The sequence below is a fragment of the Triticum aestivum genome, chromosome 7B, assembly GCF_018294505.1.
Source record: "Triticum aestivum cultivar Chinese Spring chromosome 7B, IWGSC CS RefSeq v2.1, whole genome shotgun sequence".
NCBI lineage: Eukaryota > Viridiplantae > Streptophyta > Magnoliopsida > Poales > Poaceae > Triticum > Triticum aestivum.
In genome coordinates, this window is record NC_057813.1 from 481281413 (window position 1) to 481302339 (window position 20927).

Sequence of the window (20927 nt, forward strand, 5' to 3'; positions counted from 1 at the left end):
TCAGACGGATATGCACAAGTTATCCCCACCTTGGGAGGGACCTTTTGTGGTCAGCAAGAATCTGCACAACGGGTCGTACTATCTGATTGATATTCGGGAGCATAAAGACTCACGCACATCATAGGAGGAGACCAACAGGCCGTGGAATATAGCTCATCTTCGGCCTTACTACACTTGAGCCATCGGCTCTCTCTATGTACATATTATGGCAGTGTATATATTATCATTGAAGTAATAAAACCGGAGCCTCAGCTAAAGCGGGGTCTCTATCCTTTCATATCATGTGTGGTCACATGGAGTGGTTTTGTTTTAAAACGGCCTCCGGTTTACCCCTTGAAATTTGCTTTTCAAAAACAGTTTTGTGATATCACTTGGGGCCTTGGTCGTGTCCGAACCAACGCGACACCTTTTGATAGGCGAAAGCCACCAGATCACTTGGGGACATGGTCAAGTCTGAACCAGTCACGCCTCTTGATCGGCCTAAGGCCACAAAATCACTTGGGGGCTTGGTCGAACCCGAACCATTGCCACGCCTCTTGATTGGCATAATTGCCACGGTTTCATTTGGGGACATGGCTGACTTGAACCATTGTCACTCCTATTGGGGGCTTGGTCCTGTCCGACCATGGTAACACCATCTGATCAGCTCAGTAAAGCATGTTTTTGCAAACGGTTTTTATCATTGCCTTTGCTGCCATATTTCTTTTTATGACTATTCTTCAATTTTTTGTTGTGTTTCCTTTGAACCAACAACACTTTTTTACCGGTTCAGCTGACGGACATCGGTTCATTTGTAGTCCGGAGAAATATACCCGGTTTAACTTTCCTGTTAATGTCATGAAGTATCAGGGGGGCTCATAATGACCCAGCACGATTTACAAAGGAGTTGTTTTCTCCCCTTTGATGGTAATGGTTTATAAATACTCCGTTTCAAGCCTGGCTAAGCCAACTTCATGCCCAGCGATGGCAGGATTTTTCTGATTGCAGGAAATATAATTAAGGATTTCAAGCAAAAGCATCAGTACTTATGCACGAAGGCATATTTCGAGATAGAAGTATTGACTATCCTATTACAAGGCAATGCGGTGCCCAAATAAGATCATTGTTGTTCCGACGGATCATAATAAAGCAGTTATGTAAACCGGCTTCCGGTTCAAGCTTGCTCATCAAACCGGTCTGATGGTTGTGGGTCGTCCCGCGCTGCTTCAACTTCCTCATCTCTATCCATTGGCTGGAAATCAACAGTGGACCAGTCGATTCCCATTAAAGCTTGAAAGACAGCCTCTTCATGGATCAGAGAAGACGGTTCAATATCAGGAGCGTAAGTATGCTTACGGATTGGAGGAATCAGATTTTCCGCTTCAAGAGTTGGTGCAGGCACTCGTTTGTTCTGCTCATTGTACTGAGCTTGATAATGCGACAAGTATGCTTCTTCAGCCAATTGACAAGCCAGAGGGCGTACTGCACGGTTTATCGCCCTCAAATCATCTTGAACTCAGAGCCATCTTCCTTCAAGCTGGGATAGCCTTGAGCTGCTTCAACAGGATCGAAATCCGACACCCAAGCTTTGGCCCGGATCAAGGCATTAATGGCTCCGGTTCGAGCAGCAGATTTCTTTAGTTCTTCAATCCGAGCAGGAAGCATTGACAACCTATTAAGAGTGTCTTGGATTAAGGAAGGTGCCAGATTGTTATGCGATGAAGTGGTGATGATCCGTTGCGCTCAGGTATATAGCTGTTCAATTAAAGTGTAGGCAGCCTTCAATTTCTTTCGAACATCTGACCTTAAGTGACCAATGCGTGTACCTGTAACAATACAAGAAAGATCACAAACCGGATTTATTATAAGCAGGCCAGAGTTGTTCACGAAATCAAAAGGGACTTACCAAAGATAGCAGCAGTCATGGAATGTACTTGCCGCTTTACGGCGGTCAGCTCATCTACCACCGGTTTAAGAGCAGCTTCAGCGTTTTCAGCTCTTTTTATTAAGTCGGCCTTCTCAGTGGCCCAATCAGTCCGCTCCTTCCCGAAGCCCTCCTTCAGCTGTTCTGTGATACTCAAAGCGTTGGTTAATTCTTCCTTTGCCTTGTCGGTTTCAGCTTGCTGGGTTTTTAAAATTTCCTGCAGATCAGTAATCCGGTCTTCTTTGATCTGCACTTCAGCCTGCATAAAGACAATGCTTGGCTTTCAACAAACGGTACAAGAATTTGAAGTACCAACCACATAACAAGTTATATGCTTGATACTTGGGGGCTAATGCACCTTCAATTTTCATCTGTTATTAAATTGCAAAGTCCCAAGTTCAATACAGGTATTCAACTTGGCACTTGGGGGCTAATGGCTATTTGCTCAATTATGTTCTGATGTTAGAATCTTTATTGGAGTCCCGGTTTAACTATACGAAGTTGAACCGGCCCTTGGGGGCTACATTGATGGAGTTCAAAGTATTGAGGACTATATTCAAGTCCCGGTTTGAAGGAGATTACAGACCGGCCCTTGGGGGCTAGGAGGATTAATACAGTAGCAGTAATTAAAGAAAGAAGAAGCATAAGGAAGTTACCTCAAATTTATCTCTCATCATCTTTACCATGCTAGCTTCACAGTCACGACTAGTGTATAACCGGTTCAAGTAACCAGAATGAAGATCTCGGGCACTCAAAGCAGCATATGTTTCCAGATCAACATCCCATTTGCCTTTGTTCATGGCGGAGAAATCTTCTTTGACAGTATGCTTAGCTAAAGCGACAGGATTCCCTGGTTCAGAGTGACCTACGCCGGTAATTACAACATCGTCATCCTTGGACTCGCCGGTTTGCGTTGGCACGGAAGGTGTATCGGCAGGCTTTGAAGGGCTGCAGGATCTATCAATCCGGACGGAGCTGGCAGGCTGATCAGCAGGGACTGAGGTATCGATAGGCCTTTTATCAATAATGGCATCATCTTGCAAAGGAGGATCATTGGGAATATCCTCAGAAATGAACGCTTCAAGATCCGGTGTTTTATCCTGTTCAGGGGCAGTGTCTTCCTCGGACGCTTTATTTAGGCGGGCTTTTTTGCTTGGTTTAGGTTTAGCCCTGGAAGAGAAACAAAGAGTCAAGGAACAGCATAAGTTATAACATGGTATACCGGAAGCATATATTCAGTCTAGCTTACCCAAGAACCATTTTCAGTGGTGGTAGCTGAGTGGCCGACGATTCACCAGAGGAAGAATGGGAAGCAACCTGATAATCGGAGTCGGACGGATTAAGAGGTTGACGGATGAAACTCGCTTTAGGAGGTAAATTAATAAAAAGGTCAGAGACCTCGGAGCGGCGTTTTCGAACCGGACTGTTCGGTAAACTGGCGGAGGTAACTACCTGGCCACTGTGCCGGGTTGTGCGGCGAGCTTCATGTTGCTGAGTTCTTCATAAGAAATTTGGGATCCAAATAAGCAAGGGGATGAGAAAATTTAACTTTCCGGTTTGCCTGGCGAAATTTTGGCAAAGGCAAAGGATCCGAATCGGAAGAGAGAATAATTACCTCAGCGACATCAGCATTACTGGCTTCAGCGTCGTCCTGACAAGTATCATCATCAATAAGGCATGTAAAAAGTAAGCCTAGTGAATCGAGTTCTACCTCAGGGTCTGAGTTACCCACATCATCATCAACAGCCGGATCAGATGAAGCAGTGGTTTTCCTCTTTTTGGCTGGCTTCTTGACGACCTTGGTCTTTGGCCGGTTTGGCCGATCTACTTTCTCCGGTTTGTCTTGTGGAAGCTTTTTGCTCCAAAATGGATTGTCACCCTGGGTAAGCAGCAATTGATGTCAGACAGAGATAGCAATAACAGGTTCAATAAAAAGTACAATCAAAAACTTACAGCTGGCGGTTTGTTGGTAGCACAGAAAGGGGGCAGGCCGGTTTGAGCGCAGAGATGCTCCGGTTCGTTCAGCATTTTCTTCACAGCCTCTGTGACTTCATCATCGGAGAGCTGGATATTGATGTGTCAGAATGGGTCATCAACGCTACCAGTATACTTGCACATTAAACCGGAGCGCCGGCTGAGAGGCAGTATGCTCCATGATATCCAACAGCGTGCGAGATCTACTCCTGTTAAACCATTGGCCATGAAGGCTCGGAGTTTGGATAATTGCGGAGCGTATTTACTCCTCTCCTTGGCACTTAACCTTTGTGGGAAGGGGTGTGTATTGCTGAGCCGTTCTGGACGAAAGCCAGGCAAAGGATTTTCATCACTAGGGGAGGTATCTTTGCAGTAAAACCATGTTGCATTCCACTCCTTGGGGTGACTGTGTAGTTTGACATGGGGATAAGTGATTTATTTTCTTTTCTGTATTGCCATACCGCCCAATTCGGTATTGGGACCATCAGTGAATTCTGTATGGCGGTTTAAGTGGAAGCAGTCTCTGAACAATTCAACTGTGGGTTTCTCTTGAAGGTACACCTCACAGAGCACTTGGAAGTGACATAAGTTGGTAACAGAATTGGGGCCAATATCTTGCGAGCGAAGTTGAAAATTGGCTAGTACGTCCCGGTAAAATTTGGAGCCGGGCGGTTTGAAGCCCCGGGCTAAGTGATCCGCAAAGATCACAACCTCTCCCTCTTGAGGTGTGGGAGGACATTCATTACCAGGAACCCTCCAGTGGATAGTCTCTTTGCTGTCTAAAGCGCTGATCGAGACTAAATCATTCAACTGGGTTTCTGTGACACGAGAAGGAACCCAGTTGCACTCATATACTTGTTTGGCCATGGTGAGATCTACAAGAAATAGGTGTTTCCGGTTCAAGAACATGTTGGATAAAAGAAGGAACTGGTATAAACAAGGCTAAACCGGAGGCAGTATACCTAAACCGAATTTTTATGCAGTAGCGTCATATGGCTACAGAAGTTTGGCGGTTCAACAAGGGAACTAATGGTATCTACCGGTTTATTAACTATTTCTATATTAAGTTAAACCGCCTGATCTAAACATTAAAAGCCATTGAGGTTGCGGATGGCTAAGTATGCAGAAACAGGTTTCACAAGGTCTTATTGCAGAAATGGATCTGAAGCAAGTTCAGAAAAACAGAAAGTATTCAGAAGATTAAAGCAGAACGGAAGTGAACCAATGGGCAGGTATGTAGATGACATCTATGGACTTGAGCGTGAAACTACAGGCGGATACTAAGAAGCTACTGCTGGTCAGAGCAAGGTTTCACAGATATGTTTAGGAATCTAGGTGCGAGTATGAACAAGTGATGAACATGGCAAGAACATGAAACCCTAGAGTAGATCTATGTTAAGAAAAACAGAAGACTTACCTGAGTTGAAGAAGATGCGGAAGGCTACCGCAGTGCTCTGGTGCGTTCAGGTTGATGCAGCGGCCCAAGATGGTGCAGAGGTTAACGGTGGCGGCAGAGCTCTCAGCCTGGCGACGCGATGAAGACGAAGAGAAAGAGACGAAGGGGAGAAAGGAAATGACCCTTCGATCCTATTTAGAAGGCAAAGGACGCGTGTCAGGCGCGCGAATCCAGGAGCCGCAAGATTCGGACGTGGAGTTGCTGCCTTGGGTATCGCAGAAGGCGTTATAAATGTTAACTTCATGATGACGTCATGCCGGTTTACAGTAGCCAGAGATGATGACGACATGGCGGTTTACCAATTACCAGAAGATGTTGAAGACAAAGATTTTTGTGAAGGATTGACATGAACCAGTTCAGATCAATCTGGGGCCTAATGTTGGGGATATTACCACTGGGCGTGAACCGGCCTACCTGGGTCGGGTTAGCTTCGTTAGTAGGTTAAAGATGCTTAAACAGATAAAGGCCCAAGGCCTGTAGTCGGTTTAGAACCTGTAGCCGTAAACCGGCTTGATATGTAAACTTGCATTGTAAGTTAGGAATAGAGAGAGACCAACCGCGATACAAGTATGAACCGGTGTGGGACTCTGTGGGCCGACGGGCGTCACCCGTGTATATAAGGGGACGACCCGGCGGCGGTTCAAGGGACAGACAAGAACAACTCGAGCCTAGGCGAAGCTTGTTTGCTCCCTAGCCATCGAAACCACATCAATTCCATCACAACTAGACGTAGGCTTTTACCTTCATCGAAGGGGCCGAACTAGTATAAACCCTCGTGTCTTTGTGTCTTCTTTAACCCCTTCAAGTTAACCCGTATCGATGGCTCCACGACTAAGTCCTTTCACAAGGACATCTGCCGTGACAAATCCATGACAGGCGGGGTCTCGAACGCCTAGTCGCGCATACGTACGTGTTGGGGAACGTAGCAGAAATTCAAAATTTTCCTACGTGTCACCAAGATCTATCTATGGAGAGACTAGCAACGAGGGGAAGGAGAGTGCATCTACATACCCTTGTAGATCGCTAAGTGGAAGCGTTCAAGTGAACGGGGTTGATGGAGTCGTACTCGTCGTGATTCAGATCACCGATGATCCTAGTGCCGAACGGACGGCACCTCCGCGTTCAACACACGTACAGCTCGACGATGTCTCCCACGCCTTGATCCAGCAAGGAGAGAGGGAGAGGTTGAGGAAGACTCCATCCAGCAGCAGCACAACGGCGTGGTGGTGCTGGAGGAGCGTGGCAATCCTGCAGGGCTTCGCCAAGCACCTACGGGAGAGGAGGAGGTGTCACGGGAGGGAGGGAGGCGCCAAGGGCTCGGGTATGGATGCCCTCCCTCCCCTCCACTATATATAGGGGCAGGGGAGAGGGGGGAGGCGCAGCCTTGCCCCTTCCTCCAAGGAAGGGGTGCGGCTAAGAGGGGGGGAGGAGTCCATCCTCCCCAAGGCACCTCGGAGGTGCCTTCCCCTTTTAGAACTCTCCCCTTTTTCCTATATCTTGGCGCATGGGTGTAACGCCCCAGATATACTTTCCATTTTTTGTATCCAACTCTTGCCGTCTCCGGCGCTAAGTTATATTTATTTCTCGGGTTTGGGTCTTTGTCTCCGTGTGTTGTTTTCTTTTTCGTGCATCTCTTATCATGTCATCACGTGCATTGCATTTGCATACATGTTCGTCTCATGCATTCGAGCATTTTCCCCGTTGTCCGTTTTGCATTCCGGCGTTTCGTTCTCCTCCGGTGGTCATTTCTACCTTTCTTTCTCGTGTGGGGTTTAAACATTTCCGGATTGGACCGAGTCTTGCCAAGCGGCCTTGGTTTACTACCGGTAGACCGCCTGTCAAGTTTCGGGTCATTTGGACTTCGTTTGATACTCCAACGGTTAACCGAGGGACCGAAAAGGCCTCGTGTGTGTTGCAGCCCAACACCCCCCAAATTTGGCCCAAAACCCACCAAACTCTGCTCCATGTCCTAGAGCGTTCGATCACGATCGTGTGGGCGAAAACCGCACCTCATTTGGACTCTCCTAGCTCCCTCTATGCCTATATATACCCCCCTCCGTTTTCGGATCTCTCCCTCTTCCCGAAACCCTAAAAAACTCCTCCGGCCGCCGTCGGACACAACCGCCGCCGACGGACATGTCCGGCCTCCCCGTCCGCCGCCACGTGTCGGCCTCCTAGTGGCGCCGCCCGGTCCCCAGTTCGCCGCCGCCCGCGGGCCCGCGAGGCCCGTGCGGGGCCCCCGCGGCCCGAACCGCCGCCGCGCCCTGTCCCGCGCCCCGCCGCCGTCTTCTCCCCGGCCGGCCGCCGCCGCGGCCGCCGTCGCCGCCCCAGCCGGAGGTTGCCGCCGCCGCGGGCACCTCGCCGCCCGGCCGCTCCCCGCCTCGGCTCCCGCGCCCCTCCGCTGCCTCCTTGCCGGCGCCGCCCCCCCCCGGCGACCTCCTCCCCGCCGGCGCACCCCGCCGCTCCGGTGAGCTCGAGCTCCGCCGCCGGCGCCGCCTCGGCTTCCGTGCCCCGGCGAGCCCAGATCCAGATCCGCGCGTGTACAGTAAACCCTAACCCCCCTCCGATTTTTCTAAGTCCCTAGATTTTTGATCCATGTTGCTCTGTTCGAGGTCCCGTAACTTTGCAACCGTAGCTCCGTTTTGGGCGTATGATATATCAAAATCTTCGTCTCGACATGTACATCATTTCATTCCATTGCATCATTTGCATTTGAGGTCATCTTGATACCCAAAATGCTGTTAGAAGGAGGCTTCGTGAGTTAAATTGCAGATCCGTTAGTTCATCATGCACTTTTGTCATTTTTGCTATATTTAATTCGTGCATGATATGCCTGTGCCCCTTTGGGATGAATTGGGAAGCATTTTGTCTTCTTTCCAGAGGTGCCACCCATGCATTTTTAGGATGTGTGTGTTGTCTTGTGCAAGCTTGCGAAGAGAGGTACCTGAGATTGCAGATTTCAGGGACTTAGCGATTTTCGCTAAGTCTGGGATATTTTAGTTCATGATGCTATATGTCCAGCTTGTTTCCTAGTGATCCGTGCCTATTTTGAGGATGATCAGTAAGGGAGTTTTGATATTTATGTTATGCTCTATCCATCCATGTCTTTGTTTGCATTTGTGGAGTGCTCTAGGTTGACTCAATCGAGCTCAACTTTTGCTTCATTGTTAATCTGGGCAGATCGTCAACTTGTTTGCGATTTCGCCGATGCTACCGTTAGCGTTCCATGCATGCTATGCCTTCGTTCTTGCCATGTGTAGCTAGCACTTTGTGCCTTCTTGCTGGTGATATGCTTTCCTTGCCATGACTTGCACCGTAGTGAGTGCATCGAGCTCGTTTACATGCCTTCGTGAGTTAAATTTCAGCATGTCTCAGTTTTCACTAAGTCTGAAAACTGATTGTGTTCGAGCGATGTTCGTGAGCTCGGTAGAGTATTTTGTGAACCCTTTTGGCCCCAGGTCACTTTGGGTGTTTTGTTAAGCTTGTTGAGTAGCTCCATGCCATGTTCTTACTTGTCATGTTCAGGTTTTCTATCATGTTGTTTTGCTGCTCCGAAGAGAGCTTCGTGATCTGAAATTTCAGACTAGTGTTAATTTCACTAAGTCTGAAATCTGTTTTGCATTTGCATTTTAGCCATGCTTGTTTGAACCTCTTAATGGATGAATTTGCCTATGGCTCAGTGCTAGTGTTTTGTCAACCATCCTGTGTACATCACTGCCATATATTTTTTTTTCATGTTTGGTGGCTGTAGCATGTTCTTTTCGTTGCATTTAGATGCCTACTTGCTGTAAATCGCAGACCGGTGTCATATCTTAAAACGCTTGCCATTTCCAAACCGTAGCTCCGATTCCTATGATCTTTATATCGTTTTCAAGCGATTTCATCCCCTCTATCCAGTGACACACTTGGTTTTCCAAGTTGATGCCAGGTTCATGCATTTCCTGTCATATCTTGCATTTTGCATCCCGCATCGCATCCCGCATAGCATATCGTCATTTCATCATGTTGCTTGGTCTTGCCCGTGGTTGATTGTGTCCTTGTTGCTTGTTTGTCTTTGGGTAGAGCCGGGAGACGAGTTCGCTACCGAGGAGCCCGTTGAGTTTGCTTGTGAGGATCCAGTCAACTCTGACAACTGTGCAGGCAAGATGATCATACCCTCGAAATCACTACTATCTTTGCTATGCTAGTTTGCTCGCTCTTTTGCTTGCCACTGCTTCGATGCCTACCTTTTGCTTGTCAGCCTCCCAATTGCCATGTTGAACCTCTAACCCACCTTTGTCCTAGCAAACCGTTGATTGGCTATGTTACCGCTTGCTCAGCCCTTCTTATAGCGTTGTTAGTTGCAGGTGAAGATTGGAGCCGTTCCTTGTTGGAACATTTATATTGCTTGTTGGGATATCATTATATTGCTATGTTATCTTAACGCATCTATATACTTGGTAAAGGGTGGAAGGCTCGGCCTCTCGCCTAGTGTTTTGTTCCACTCTTGCCGCCCTAGTTTTCCGTCATATCGGTGTTATGTTCCCGGAATGTTGCGTCCCTTACACGGTTGGGCTATAATGGGAACCCCTTGATAGTTCGTCTTGATTAAAGCTTTTCCAGCAATGCCCAACATTGGTTTTACCATTTGTCACCTAGCCTCTTTTTCCCTTGGGTTTCCGGAGCCCGAGGGTCATCTTATTTTAACCCCCCCCGGGCCAGTGCTCCTCTGAGTGTTGGTCCGAACCAGGCAGCCTGCGGGGCCACCTCGGGGAAACTTGAGGTTTGGTTTTACTCGTAGCTTGACCTATCCGAGCGTGCCCTGAGAAAGAGATATGTGCAGCTCCTATCGGGATTTGTCGGCACATTCGGGCGGTGTTGCTGGACTTGTTTTAACCTGCCGAATCATCTTGTTGTACCGAGATACCGAGTCTGATCGGTGTGTCTTGGGTGGAGGTCTATTCCTTCGTTGACCGTGAGAGCTTGTTATGGGCTAAGTTGGGACCCCCCTGCAGGGATTGATCTTTCGAAAGCCGTGCCCGCGGTTATGGGCAGATGGGAATTTGTTAATGTCCGGTTGTAGATAACTTTAATTAAACTTAATTAAAATGAATCAACCGTGTGTGTTACCGTGATGGCCCCTTCTCGGCGGAGTCCGGGAAGTGGACACGGTGTTGGAGTTATGCTTGCGCAGGATGTTCCTTTAGCTTCTCGCTCGTGCTTCGCCTTCTCTTCTCGCTCTCCTTTTGCGTATAAGTTAGTCACCTCATATGCTAGTCGCTTGCTGCAGCTCCACATATATTTGCCTTATCCATTCCTATGAGCTTAAATAGTCTTGATCGCGTGGGTGTGAGATTGCTGAGTCCCTGTGGCTCACAGATACTACTACTCCAGATGCAGGTCCAGGTGTTTCCGCTCCAGTTGACGATTACGAGCTCAGGTGGGAGTTCGACGAGGACTCTCAGCGTTACTACGTGTCCTTTCCAGATGATCAGTAGTGGTGCCTAGTTGGGGTTATCGATTCAGGACCTTGTCGCATGTTGGGGGTCTTTTCTATTTTGGCGCCGTAGTCGGGCCATGAGTGTTTGTTTGATGGATGTTATTTATGTACTCTGATGTGACGTGGCGAGTGTAAGCCAACTATGTTATCTCCCCCTTTTATTATGTATTACATGGGATGTTGTAATGATTGCCTGACTTGCGACATTGCTTTCAATGCGGTTATGCCTCTAAGTCGTGCCTCGACACGTGGGAGCTATAGCCGCATCGAGGGCGTTACAAGTTGGTAATCAGAGCCATCCCCGACCTTAGGAGCCCCATTGCTTGATCGTTTTTAGCAGCCGAGTTGTGTCTAGAAAAATGTTTTGAGTCCTTAGGAATTATATTTCGGAGAGCTTAGGAATTCTTTTACTTCCCAGTCTCCTCATCGCTCTGGTAAGGCATCCTGGCGTAGAGTTTTGACTCTTCTCTTCTCAAATTTCACTAAAAAAAATTTTAGGTTCACGCGAGTATCTTGGTTTTGTTCCGATGGTTTTGTGACGAGAACATTGTTCTTGGTGCCTCCTGTCTTTAGGGGTTGTGGCAGTGTCCCGGGGAGTTGAGCTCCGAGGTGTTGTCGTCACAATTTTATCGTTGCAATTCTGGTATACTTGAGATATGTTCGCCGACATCGAAAATCTCTTTTATGCAGTTCGTTGGTGAGATAACCTCGACGCCACCCAGTACTGGGGCGGGAGTTCGGGAGTATCGCCATAACTTGTATAACGGATGCTTTTCGAAGGTTGAGGTAGATGGTTTCCGAAGTTTTCCTGGTTATGTGTTGAAGGATGGATACAGCTGGATGTAGGGTTTGCTAGTTTGGGTGAGATATTGTGCTTCCCCTGTATCCCCAACACCTGATTGCATAACCGGAAAGGTTCGGGAGTATCATAGGTGGGAATTCTAGTAGCTCTAGTTCTTCTTCCACGGATATTGGTTTGAGATTGGGATTTCTTACCGATTATTCGTTCTTGATCCGTACCTTGTTGATTTATTGCTCTACCTTAATTCTTCGTGGCTTCTCAATTTATGGATATGTGATCATTTCAAGAGGAATGCATTCGTTCATTTTGTTCGGATGTGAAGACTATATGTTGCAATTTCCATTCCGTTGGATTCAGCTTCTATATTGTTGTCTATCTATGTGCTAATGGTGGTCAACCTCTTCAGGATGGCTCCTCCAACGCGCACGACTCCGAATCCTAATCCGCCTCCGCCTCCGCCTCCTCCGGAAGCATGGCAAGCTGTGATGGCCGCTACTAATGCAAACACACAGTTGATCATGCAAATTCTCCAAGAGCGCAATCAAGGCAATCAAGGGAATCAAGGCCACAATCAGCACCACTTTGCTACTCTGAACCAGTTCCTTGCTAATGGCCCAAAGACGTTCAGCGGTTGTGTTGAGGCTACCGATGCTGACGATTGGCTAGTGGATCTGGGCAAGCATTTTGAATGCAGCAACGTCAGGCCTGAAGATTTCGTCAAGTTCGCTTCTTTCCAGCTCAAAGATCAGGCTGCAGAGTGGTTCCAGCAGTACAAGGATTCCAGAGGTGGACGTGTTATCACTTGGGACGATTTCCGTCAAGATTTCCGCGCTCATCACATCCCTCAAAGTGTGGTTGAGAGTAAGCGTCAGGAATTCCGCAATCTCAAGCAAGGCTCTATGTCTGTCTATGACTACAACAAGTTGTTCCAGAAGCTCGCCCGTTTTGCCAAGCAGGATGTTCCTGATGAGAAAAGCATGATCTATCAGTTCAGGGGTGGTCTTCGTGAGGAAATTCAGCTCGCTCTTGTCCTCTTTGAGCCGTTGAGATACGATGAGTTCTACAACATGGCACTGAAGCAAGAGGCTGCTCAGATGAGATGTGATGCTTCCAGGAAGCGTGCCAGAGATGTTACTCCTTCTTCCTCTACTCAAGTGGTCAAGCAGCAGAAGTATTGGCTTCCTCCTCCTCCGTTCCGTCAGCCGTATCAGCAGAAGAGCAAAGGTGGCAGTGGTTTCTCCCACCCACCCAACCCAGGCTTTCAGAACAAATCTTCGTCTCAAGCGCCAAGATCGAGTGCTCCATATCACCGTCCGCTTTCAGAGGTCACGTGCAACAAGTGCCAACAGAAGGGTCACTATGCCAACAAGTGTACCAACCAGAGGCGTCTTCCTCCTCCTCCTCCTGTCAGATCGGCAAGTACAGCTGTGGTCAAGCACAATCCCAAGCACGCCAAGGTCAATATGCTGAATGCAGCTCAGGCTGAGGATTCTTCAGATGTCATTATGGGTAACCTTCCTATTAATGATATTCCTGCAAAAGTTCTTTTTGACACGGGTGCATCGCATTGTTTCATGTCAAAGCCATTTTTTACCAAGCATGAGTTCTTTTCTTCTCATTTGGGTAAACATATGGATATCATTTCTCCGGGCAAACGTTTGAGCGCAAGTCTGGAGGTGCCAGATGTCGCTATCACGATGGGCGATTTCAAGTTTCTTGCTTCTCCTATGGTTCTTGGTAATTCCGATATCGATCTTATTCTCGGGATGGACTGGCTCTCTAAGCATAAAGCTCAGCTTGATTGTGCAGCCACGCAGATTCAACTGACTCATTCGTCTGAGGATGTCATTGTCTTTGCCGCTCGAGATAATTCCATCCGGTTGTTTTCTCTCAATGAGAAGGGTGAATTGGATGCTATTTCGCAAATTCCTGTCGTTTGCGAATATCAAGACGTCTTTCCAGAAGAACTTCCAGGGATGCCTCCAAACCGGCCGGTTGAATTTGTTATTGAACTTGAGCCTGGCACGGAACCTGTGTGCAAACGCCCTTACAAGCTCGGCCCCGAAGAGTTGAAGGAGTTGAAGAAACAACTCGATGAGCAAGAAAGATTGGGTCTCATTCGGCCTAGTACTTCTCCGTGGGGTTGTGGTGTTCTTTTTGTGAAGAAGAAGGATGGATCGAGTCGACTTTGTGTTGATTACCGTCCAGTAAACAAGAAGACCATCAAGAACAAATACCCACTTCCCAACATAAATGAGCTGTTCGAACAACTCAAGGGTGCTCAAGTATTCTCCAAGCTCGATCTCCGTATGGGTTATCATCAGATTCGTATTCGTGAGCAAGATATTCCCAAGACGGCGTTCAGAACAAGCTTTGGTTCATATGAATACACCGTCATGTCTTTTGGCCTCGCCAACGCTCCTCCGACGTTCTCTCGCATGATGAACTTCATCTTCAACCCCTACACCAATGAATTCGTTTTGGTCTATCTCGACGACATTCTGGTTTTCTCGAAGAACAAGAAAGATCATGCCAAGCACTTGCGTTTGGTTCTTGACAAGCTCAGGGAACATCAGTTCTACGCCAAGTTCTCCAAGTGTGAATTTTGGCTCGATGAGGTTCTTTATCTTGGTCATATCATCTCTGCCAAGGGCATTTCCGTGAATCCTGAGAAGGTGTCTGCAATTGTGAATTGGGAACCTCCTCAGAACGTGAAGCAACTCCGCAGTTTTCTCGGTCTCGCAAGCTATTGCAGAAGATTCGTTGAAAACTTTTCTAAGATCGCCAAGCCTCTCTCAAATCTTCTTCGGAAGCACGTCAAGTACGTTTGGTCTCCGGAGTGTGATATTGCTTTCAACACTTTGAAAGAGAAATTGATCACTGCTCCAGTTCTGACTCCACCTGATGAAACCAAGCCGTACGAGGTCTTTTGTGATGCCTCTCTCCAAGGTCTCGGTGCTGTACTGATGCAAGAGAAGAAAGTTGTTGCTTATACCTCTCGCCAGTTGAAACCTAATGAGAAGAACTACCCCACTCATGATCTCGAGTTGGCGGCAGTTGTACACGCTTTGTTGACTTGGAGACATCTTCTATTGGGAAGGAAAGTGGATATTTTCACTGATCACAAGAGTCTCAAGTACATCTTCACTCAGCCTAATCTCAACCTCAGGCAGACTCGATGGGTCGAAATGATCCAAGAGTACAATCCGAGTATCGAGTATACTCCAGGTAAGGCTAATGTGATTGCTGACGCTTTGAGCAGAAAAGCATATTGCAACAGTCTGATTCTCAAGCCTTATCAACCCGAGCTTTGTGAAGCTTTCCGCAAGCTTAATCTGCAAGTTGTTCCTCAAGGTTTCCTCTCTAACCTTCAAGTCTCTCCTACCTTAGAAGACCAGATTCGCCAAGCCCAACTTCTTGATGCTATGGTGAAGAAGGTGAAGATTGGTATTGCAAAGAGTCAGTCCAAGTACAAGTGCTACCGACTTGATGACAAGGACACTCTCTTCTTCGAGGATCGAATTGTTGTGCCCAAAGGTGAACTTCGTAAGATGATCATGAACGAGGCTCACAACTCTCTCCTCTCCATCCACCCTGGTAGTACGAAGATGTATCAGGACCTCAAGCAAGCTTATTGGTGGACTCGAATGAAGCGCGAGATCGCTCAATTCGTGAACGAGTGTGATGTCTGCAGAAGAGTGAAGGCAGAACACCAAAGGCCAGCAGGTCTCCTCCAACCTCTTGCCATTCCAGAATGGAAGTTTGACCACATTGAAATGGACTTCGTGACTGGGTTTCCAAAGTCCAAGCGTGGCAATGATGCTATATTCGTCGTCATCGACAAGCTCACCAAAGTGGCTCATTTTCTGCCTATCAAAGAGTCAATCACTGCAGCTCAATTGGCGGAACTCTATACCTCTCGCATTGTCTCTCTGCACGGTATTCCTCAAGTGATATCTTCAGACCGTGGCAGCATCTTTACCTCCAAGTTTTGGGATTCTTTTCAGAAGGCCATGGGCACCAACATCCGCTTCAGCACAGCTTTCCATCCTCAAACAAGCGGTCAAGTCGAGCGTGTCAACCAAATTCTTGAAGATATGCTCAGGGCTTGTGTGATCTCCTTCGGCATGAAGTGGGAGGATTGTCTTCCTTATGCTGAATTCTCATACAACAACAACTTTCAAGCAAGTTCGGGCAAGGCCCCCTTTGAAATTCTGTATGGCAGGAAGTGCCGTACCCCTCTCAACTGGTCTGAAACCGGTGAACGTCAGCTGCTGGGTAATGACTTAATCACAGAAGCAGAAGAGATGTGCAAAGTCATTCGTGATAACCTCAAAGCAGCCCAGTCCCGCCAGAAGAGCTACTATGATAGTAAGCACCGTGATCTGGTTTTCGAGATCGGAGATCATGTTTACCTCCGCGTCTCTCCCATGAAAGGTACTCGTCGCTTCGGTATCAAAGGGAAGCTTGCCCCTAGATACGTGGGACCTTTCAAGATTGTCAGCAAGAGAGGCGACCTCGCCTATCAACTCGAGCTTCCTTCAAACTTTGCAAATGTTCATGATGTGTTCCACGTCTCTCAGCTTCGAAAGTGCTTCAAGACTCCTGACCGCACCGTCAACTTCGAGGACATTGAGCTCCAAGAAGATCTCTCCTATCGTGAGCACCCAGTTGCTATTCTTGAAGAGACTGAACGCAAAACTCGCAACAAGTCAATCAAATTTCTCAAAGTCAAGTGGTCACACCATTCCGACCGTGAAGCTACCTGGGAACGCGAGGATCACCTCCGTTCTGAGTACCCGGAGTTCTTTCAGTCCTAGATCTCGGGACGAGATCTTTTCGTAGTGGTGGAGTGTTGTAACGCCCCAGATATACTTTCCATTTTTTGTATCCAACTCTTGCCGTCTCCGGCGCTAAGTTATATTTATTTCTCGGGTTTGGGTCTTTGTCTCCGTGTGTTGTTTTCTTTTTCGTGCATCTCTTATCATGTCATCACGTGCATTGCATTTGCATACATGTTCGTCTCATGCATTCGAGCATTTTCCCCGTTGTCCGTTTTGCACTTTTAGGATGTGTGTGTTGTCTTGTGCAAGCTTGCGAAGAGAGGTACCTGAGATTGCAGATTTCAGGGACTTAGCGATTTTCGCTAAGTCTGGGATATTTTAGTTCATGATGCTATATGTCCAGCTTGTTTCCTAGTGATCCGTGCCTCTTTTGAGGATGATCAGTAAGGGAGTTTTGATATTTATGTTATGCTCTATCCATCCATGTCTTTGTTTGCATTTGTGGAGTGCTCTAGGTTGACTCAATCGAGCTCAACTTTTGCTTCATTGTTAATCTGGGCAGATCGTCAACTTGTTTGCGATTTCGCCGATGCTACCGTTAGCGTTCCATGCATGCTATGCCTTCGTTCTTGCCATGTGTAGCTAGAACTTTGTGCCTTCTTGCTGGTGATATGCTTTCCTTGCCATGACTTGCACCGTAGTGAGTGCATCGAGCTCGTTTACATGCCTTCGTGAGTTAAATTTCAGCATGTCTCAGTTTTCACTAAGTCTGAAAACTGATTGTGTTCGAGCGATGTTCGTGAGCTCGGTAGAGTATTTTGTGAACCCTTTTGGCCCCAGGTCACTTTGGGTGTTTTGTTAAGCTTGTTGAGTAGCTCCATGCCATGTTCTTACTTGTCATGTTCAGGTTTTCTATCATGTTGTTTTGCTGCTCCGAAGAGGGCTTCGTGATCTGAAATTTCAGACTAGTGTTAATTTCACTAAGTCTGAAATCTGTTTTGCATTTGCGTTTTAGCCATGCTTGTTTGAACCTCTTAATGGATGAATTTGCCTATGGCTCAGTGCTAGTGTTTTGTCAACCATCTTGTGTACATCACTGCCATATATTTTGTTTTCATGTTTGGTGGCTGTAGCATGTTCTTTTCGTTGCATTTAGATGCCTACTTGCTATAAATCGCAGACCGGTGTCATATCTTAAAACGCTTGCCATTTCCAAACCGTAGCTCCGATTCCTATGATCTTTATATCGTTTTCAAGCGATTTCATCCCCTCTATCAAGTGGCACACTTGGTTTTCCAAGTTGATGCCAGGTTCATGCATTTCCTGTCATATCTTGCATTTTGCATCCCGCATCGCATCCCGCATAGCATATCGTCATTTCATCATGTTGCTTGGTCTTGCCCGTGGTTGATTGTGTCCTTGTTGCTTGTTTGTCTTTGGGTAGAGCCGGGAGACGAGTTCGCTACCGAGGAGCCCGTTGAGTTTGCTTGTGAGGATCCAGTCAACTCTGACAACTGTGCAGGCAAGATGATCATACCCTCGAAATCACTACTATCTTTGCTATGCTAGTTTGCTCGCTCTTTTGCTTGCCACTGCTTCGATGCCTACCTTTTGCTTGTCAGCCTCCCAATTGCCATGTTGAACCTCTAACCCACCTTTGTCCTAGCAAACCGTTGATTGGCTATGTTACCGCTTGCTCAGCCCTTCTTATAGCGTTGTTAGTTGCAGGTGAAGATTGGAGCCGTTCCTTGTTGGAACATTTATATTGCTTGTTGGGATATCATTATATTGCTATGTTATCTTAACGCATCTATATACTTGGTAAAGGGTGGAAGGCTCGGCCTCTCGCCTAGTGTTTTGTTCCACTCTTGCCGCCCTAGTTTCCGTCATATCGGTGTTATGTTCCCGGAATGTTGCGTCCCTTACACGGTTGGGCTATAATGGGAACCCCTTGATAGTTCGTCTTGATTAAAGCTTTTCCAGCAATGCCCAACATTGGTTTTACCATTTGTCACCTAGCCTATTTTTCCCTTGGGTTTCCGGAGCCCGAGGGTCATCTTATTTTAACCCCCCCCGGGCCAGTGCTCCTCTGAGTGTTGGTCCGAACCAGGCAGCCTGCGGGGCCACCTCGGGGAAACTTGAGGTTTGGTTTTACTCGTAGCTTGACCTATCCGAGCGTGCCCTGAGAAAGAGATATGTGCAGCTCCTATCGGGATTTGTCGGCACATTCGGGCGGTGTTGCTGGACTTGTTTTAACCTGCCGAATCATCTTGTTGTACCGAGATACCGAGTCTGATCGGTGTGTCTTGGGTGGAGGTCTATTCCTTCGTTGACCGTGAGAGCTTGTTATGGGCTAAGTTGGGACCCCCCTGCAGGGATTGATCTTTCGAAAGCCGTGCCCGCGGTTATGGGCAGATGGGAATTTGTTAATGTCCGGTTGTAGATAACTTTAATTAAACTTAATTAAAATGAATCAACCGTGTGTGTTACCGTGATGGCCCCTTCTCGGCGGAGTCCGGGAAGTGGACACGGTGTTGGAGTTATGCTTGCGCAGGATGTTCCTTTAGCTTCTCGCTCGTGCTTCGCCTTCTCTTCTCGCTCTCCTTTTGCGTATAAGTTAGTCACCTCATATGCTAGTCGCTTGCTGCAGCTCCACATATATTTGCCTTATCCATTCCTATGAGCTTAAATAGTCTTGATCGCGTGGGTGTGAGATTGCTGAGTCCCTGTGGCTCACAGATACTACTACTCCAGATGCAGGTCCAGGTGTTTCCGCTCCAGTTGACGATTACGAGCTCAGGTGGGAGTTCGACGAGGACTCTCAGCGTTACTACGTGTCCTTTCCAGATGATCAGTAGTGGTGCCTAGTTGGGGTTATCGATTCAGGACCTTGTCGCATGTTGGGGGTCTTTTCTATTTTGGCGCCGTAGTCGGGCCATGAGTGTTTGTTTGATGGATGTTATTTATGTACTCTGATGTGACGTGGCGAGTGTAAGCCAACTATGTTATCTCCCCCTTTTATTATGTATTACATGGGATGTTGTAATGATTGCCTGACTTGCGACATTGCTTTCAATGCGGTTATGCCTCTAAGTCGTGCCTCGACACGTGGGAGCTATAGCCGCATCGAGGGCGTTACAATGGGCCTCTAGGGGCTGGTGCCCTTGGCCCATGTAGGCCAAGGCGCACCCCCTACAGCCCATGTGGCCCCCCGGGGCAGGTGGCCCCACCCGGTGGGCCCCCAGGACCCTTCCGGTGGTCCCGGTACAATACCGATGACCCCGAAACTTGTCCCGATGGCCGAAACAGGACTTCCTATATATAAATCTTTACCTCCGGACCATTCCGGAACTCCTCGTGATGTCCGGGATCTCATCCGGGACTCCGAACAACATTCGGTAACCACATACAAACTTCCTTTATAACCCTAGCGTCATCGAACCTTAAGTGTGTAGACCCTACGGGTTCGGGAGACATGTAGTCATGACCGAGATGTTCTCCGGTCAATAACCAACAGCGGGATATGGATACCCATGTTGGCTCCCACATGTTCCACGATGATCTCATCGGATGAACCACGATGTCAAGGACTCAATCAATCCCGTATACAATTCCCTTTGTCTAGCGGTATGGTACTTGCCCGAGATTCGATCGTCGGTATACCGATACCTTGTTCAATCTCGTTACCGGCAAGTCTCTTTACTCGTTCCGTAACACATCATCCCGTGATCAACCCCTTGGTCACATTGTGCACATTATGATGATGTCCTACCGAGTGGGCCCAGAGATACCTCTCCGTTTACACGGAGTGACAAAATCCCAATCTCGATTCGTGCCAACCCAACAGACACTTTCAGAGATACCCGTAGTGTACCTTTATAGCCACCCAGTTACGTTGTGACGTTTGGCACACCCAAAGCACTCCTACGGTATCCGGGAGTTGCACAATCTCATGGTCCAAGGAAATGATACTTGACATTAGAAAAGCTTTAGCATACGAACTACATGATCTTGTGCTAGGCTTAGGATTGGGTCTTGTCCATCACATCATTCTCCTAATGATGTGATCCCGTTATCAACAACATCCAATGTCCATGGTCAGGAAACCGTAACCATCTATTGATTAACGAGCTAGTCAACTAGAGGCTTACTAGGGACATGGTGTTGTCTATGTATCCACACATGTATCTGAGTTTCCTATCAATACAATTCTAGCATGGATAATAAACGATTATCATGAACAAGGAAATATAATAATAATCAATTTATTATTGCCTCTAGGGCATATTTCCAACAGTCTCCCACTTGCACTAGAGTCAATAATCTAGTTCACATCGATATGTGATTAACACTCAAGGTCACATCCCCATGTGACTAACACCCAAAGAGTTTACTAGAGTCAATAATCTAGTTCACATTTACCATGTGATTAACACTCGATGAGTTCTGGGTTTGATCATGTTATGCTTGTGAGAGAGGTTATAGTCAACGGGTCTGAACCTTTCAGATCCGTGTGTGCTTTACAAATC